Source organism: Podarcis liolepis (genome assembly GCF_965112155.1).
Source record: "Podarcis liolepis genome assembly, chromosome: 3".
NCBI classification, from domain to species: domain Eukaryota; kingdom Metazoa; phylum Chordata; class Lepidosauria; order Squamata; family Lacertidae; genus Podarcis; species Podarcis liolepis.
The window spans coordinates 88,520,500-88,526,027 of NC_139557.1; positions in this window are offsets into that span (position 1 = coordinate 88,520,500).

A 5,528-nucleotide genomic window follows, 5' to 3' on the forward strand; every position below is an offset into this window, starting at 1 on the left:
AAAATGGCGCAGCCTTGGGAAATGGCCAGTGCACCAGCTCCTGTGCTCTTTTAGTTTAAATATAATGCTTGTGATGGGAGGGGGGAGGTGTTTGTGGAAATAATCTAAGCTTGCCAGCTCTGGAAACTAAGGTTCCCACTTTATCAGCATCAGTGCATACAATGCAAGCACTCTGTGTTTCATTTGAAGCCTCACGATGAAGGGATAATCTCTCAGTCCATGGAGTTTCACAAGGAGGCAATGGAAGGAGAATCGGGGCCATGGAGAAATAAGGGTTTTCACTATGGTCAGCACTGCTTTTCAAAGAGGAATTTATAACTGTCCTTGGTAGCCCATTTCGGTCAGCTGGGTCTCAGTAATACTGAATGAACAGTGGATCAGCAAAAAACAAAGAAACAAAAACAAATCCCCAAATTGTAGAATTCTAAGAAAATATGTAGTGCTTTGTCAACCCATGGTGACCCAGTTGAGATGGGCAACTTGAAAGCTGCTCGTTCTCCTGGTTTTCTGGTCATGAATGGGGCTGACCTATATGGAAAGGGGAAGATTTCAGTTGATTGACCCCAGATTGTTTGTGAGACAGAAGAACATGACTCAGAAGTGAGACTGAGCAATTACATTCATTGATTTCTTCTGCTTCTACAGCTCCTTCTTCCATTGCTTCTCATGATCAAACCTGTAACTAGCCCAGCTTTAAATGCCTCTTGAGTGTTTTTGCCTGGCTCAAATATGATAATGCCTCTCGTCCACCTGGGTGGAGAACAGAGACGGGTGCATGAGTGTGCATAGAAACTAGCCTACTGTAAAGGTAAAGGGACCCCTGACCATTAGGTCCAGTCGTGGCTGACTCTGGGGTTGCGGCGCTCATCTCGCTTTATTGGCCGAGGGAGCTGGCGTACAGCTTCCGGGTCATGTGGCCAGCATGACTAAGCCACTTCTGGCAAACCAGAGCAGCGCATGGAAATGCCGTTTACCTTCCTGCCGGAATGGTACCTATTTAACTACTAGCACTTTGACATGCTTTCAAACTGCTAGGTTGGCAGGAGCAGGGACCGAGCAACGGGAGCTCACCCCGTCGCGGGAATTCAAACCGTCAACCTTCTGATCAGCAAGTCCTAGGCTCTGTGGTTTAACCCACAGTGCCACCCACGTTCCTACTGTACAAAGGCAAAATTCACACTCACTTTTCTTCCCATGTTTGATTCTGGCTCAGCCTATCCACTGGTATGCAGACCTCTGGTTTTTCCACCCCTGCTCTAGAAATACAATGCAGGCTCCTATCATATTTATCCTCTTGTATGACTTCCCTTAAAAGACATTGATTATTTGGAGAGTTCTGAGAATTCTCCATTACAGATCCAGAATGATAGACCCTACAAGTTTCCCAAGGAGAGGGATTGAGTTTGGAACAAATTGCATCCCATAGTGCAGTTCTGACCCTTCTCCTATAACTAGATGCTACCACTATGGTGCTGCCAACTTTATCTGAGCTGCTTACATCCTCTGCAATTTTATATCCAGTGTGCTTTGGGAACTAGCACTGCCTAGAACTGTTTTTCAGACATTTGCCAGAACACCTAAACCACACTCAAAGAGAGTGGGAGGGACATGCACACAAGTCTCAAAGTCCTCCCCACCCCCTTCAGTCCCAGACTTTCCCCATAGTAGACAGTGAAGGTACATGCAGAGCTTCTACTAGTATTTGCTTGAATGCAAGTTGACAAAAGAAGGCTAGAAGAGTTTGCCGGATCAGGCCAGCAGCCCATCTAGTCCAGCATTCTGTTCTCATAGTGCCCAAACAGATGCCTAAGGGGAACCCGACAGAAGGACTCGAGAGCAACAGCAGTCTCCGCACTTGTGATTCCCAACAAGTGGAATTCAGAAGCATGCAGCCTCCAATAGGTGTCAGGGACCTGACTGAGGAGGAATGGGCCGCCCCCTCCTTCTGAACCTTCCCAAGAACAGGAGGACAGTATAGATTTAGAACAGTGGTTTGCAGAAGGTCATAGTTCAGAGGCCACAGAGGGGAGAGGCTGGGAAATATTGGGAGAGGAACAGCAGGAAGAAGAAACACCAGGGGAGAGACAGCTGACAGACTCAGTGTCTTTGGAGAGCATTCCTGACCCCCCCCTCCTAGGACCAGGTGAGCATTGAGGGTTAGTAGAACAGAAGGCTCAGAGGCAGAAAGCTCAGATTAGCCATCACAAGGGTGAAGTAGAATAGAAGAGACGGAGGGGATTAGACTTTATTTGGAGCAACACCATTATTTTAGGGAGACTGCATTCCTTTGTCTCTCTCTCTCTGGAAACTATGGAATAAATTACTTGGTAAGAATCCTCTTGTTTATCTGCTTATTGGCTGCCACCAGAGGAGGGATCAGATTCCCTGGAGCCTAACAATAGGGGACTTCTCCATGCTGTCAAAGAACCTGCTCTAGCATAGGATGTTGTCTTATGCTGAATCAGATTGTTGGCCCACCTACCTTCAGATGGTAACATATGCATCTGCAAAAAATTAAATTAAAAAAGGGGGTGAAGACACTTTTTCTTTTAAAAAAAGGTTTTGGGTATGCTAATGTTCTTGCAGAGATGCAAATTTAGAAATAGTATAACTAAAGACATCTCACCATAGTGGGTAAGACTGTGACCGGGTGACCAGCTCACAGTCAGCTGTCCAGGGTGCTGACTGTCAATGGGCAATTTCAGTTGAACTGGAAAGCTTCCCACAGAGGACTCCGTCAAATGGAGCTCTATCCTCTGTAAAGTAGAACACATGACACAACCACCCTAATTTCACTCAGTATTTTCTGCAGTGACTGGCAGGGGCTTTCCAAGGTTCCGGGCAGGGGCCTTTCCAAACACCACCTGGAAATGCCAGGGATTGTACTTGGAATTGTCTGCATGCCCAGCCTGTGCTGTACCAGTGAGCTCCAACCCTTCCCATTAGTTTTGCCCCAGAGTCTTGGCCCTGTGCCGCATGCCCTTCTTTCTTTCCAATTGTGCTTGTTTGCCTCCCTGCAAAACGCTATACAATAAAAAAGAATATAATTCATAACAATCCAAACAGCCTGTACTTTGTTAGAAACTAGTGAAGCTCAGTGTCATAATCCTCAAGTCATTTACCTTGGCCTTGATTTATATGCATTGGCGTCCTGTCGGTTTTAATTCAGAGCATTTATTTTGCAGAGCAGCTTCATTTCTCGCCCTTTCTCGCTCGCAAACTGAATGCATAATACGGTGCATATTACAGCAAGGTGGAACCTGCCCTCTCCTCCTCCATGTTTGCCTTTCCCTTTATATGAAATTCTGTTTTGGTTTTGCACCAAAAGGAGCCTTTCAAGTGATAGCAGATGAGAAACCCCATTTGTTTGCTCACAATGACCCCACACAAACTGCGTTCTAACCAGTTCATATGCAATGTTTGTTCTATTTTGTTTGCTTTGGAAACAAAAAAACCCACATAACTTAGATCTTGCTGAGGTCCCATTAGTGACACCCTTCTATGTTTCCAGACATAGCTGAAAATGCTGGTTATATGACCTACAAAGCTCTAGGGACCAGCTTTTTTTGCAAACACAGCTGAGTTTTAATGCAGAGCCTGTTTTTTCTGTCCTGGCAATATCTGAAGCCCAGACAAGTGAATGTCAGTTTTGGGGTCTCTCAGTTTCTGATTTTTCCAATCTTTAATTCAGCTCTCTACCTTTTCACAATAGTCTGGGATTCCCCCACCCCCTTAAAGTCCTTATGAAAATTTATTAGCATCTTAGTGCAAATTTCTTCTAATATGCATGATTACATGCAATTATGTGCCATTTTATCTAATATACACCTTTTTTGCAGAACAATTTCCCCATGTATAATATATTTTCATATACTATTTCCACCAATATATGCATTTTTATGCATGCTTTACCCTTGTCCTTTTTGAACCTACTTGGCTGGAGAACAGCATTGCAAAATTCTGAGAATTATGAAGGTTAATTATGTTTAGGTCTTCATATGGGTTTTGGAAAATGAAAATTAGGTTGGTTTGCCTTTAAATGCAAATATAATCAAATTTCTTCCCCATCTCTACCCCTGAGGGAATGCAGCTCTTAGCAGAAAAATAGTTCCCACCCTTGTCCTAAATAAACTAGTCAATGAAGCATCCCTTGGAAAATATTTCCACAGGGATTATGCTATGTTAGAAAATACCATTGTTGTGGCCACTAGTGTTTTTTCCAGACTGCACCAGCACTGTTCACAGTGTGTGTGTGTGTGTGTGTGTGTGTGTGTGTGTGTGTGTGTGTAGATATGGAATGAAACATGTAGATTTCTCTTTACCAAACGATGGGGAGTTATGGCATGTGGAGGTGAATGGTCCTAGCAACACTCAGCATCGTATAGAGTGGGGAAATGGAACCTGTGGTCTTTCAGATATTTGACTCCAACTAGCTCCATCAGCCCAAGCCACTGTGGTCAATGACTAGGGGTGATGGGAGCTGTAGTCCAGCAACATCTGGAGAGCTGCAGCTGCTCCATGCAGAGGGTAAGACCTCCTCCTCCTTCTATGGCAATCACTCATAGCCGAGTAAGATTCTTTTCCATGAACACGGTCTTAACAGTGAGTCGGTAAGTGACTGTGGAGGTCAATTCTGGACTCACGCATCCTTCCACAGTGGGGACATAGGTTTCTGGGTGGGAGTTGATCACGGTGAGGGTTTGCATGTGGTGCCTTCTTAGCACCAAGATCTCCATGGTTTTAAGCGCAGAACTGCTGCTCAGTGTTAGTACTGGATTGATTGGGGTTTATTGAAGGGGGTCAAATGGGGAGATGGATAGCAGTACCCCTTGCTCACCGCTATTTGAGCAGCATCACCATAAATCCTAACACAGTTCTGCAGAATTCTCAGACCGCTCAGCCCTAAATTTAAAATGTTACCTGGGAGTAAGCACCATTGATCCATCCCCCCCATACATTTTTTCACTAGATCCATTTGTAACCATGAAACATCCCGCTATATCAAGAAAAGGGGCAGAGGTCCCCGATCTACAACTTGAGTAAATTTCTAGACATAATTTCCAATCAGAACTGCAGCAAATTGATTTGCATCGGCATCGTTTGGAGGGATTATACAGTTTTATAAATGGAAATCACCCACTATCTTTTTAAGCTCTGAAAAGCATTTGCATCAATAATTTTATTTGAAGTATTTCCCCTCTTTCCCTCCACCCCTTCAAATGATGCGAGTTTGATGCTGTTTCTGATAGTATTCCTGATCAAAAGGCTCCTCTTTATCTGGACTGGAGGCCCATTTCCTTATTTTCTCACTCCCTTGCATTATACACACATTTTAAAGTCTAATTGAAAGCCCCAAATCAGACTAAACACTATCTATTCCTTAAGATCCTTATTTAACTGTTCTTGTCTTAATTTCATCATCCACAATTGTAACTCATTATTCAAGTTACTTTCTCGGAAGATTGATTTGAGTATTAAGGGATCATTTACTTTTCCATTACAATAGATACCTCAGGTTATAAATTCTG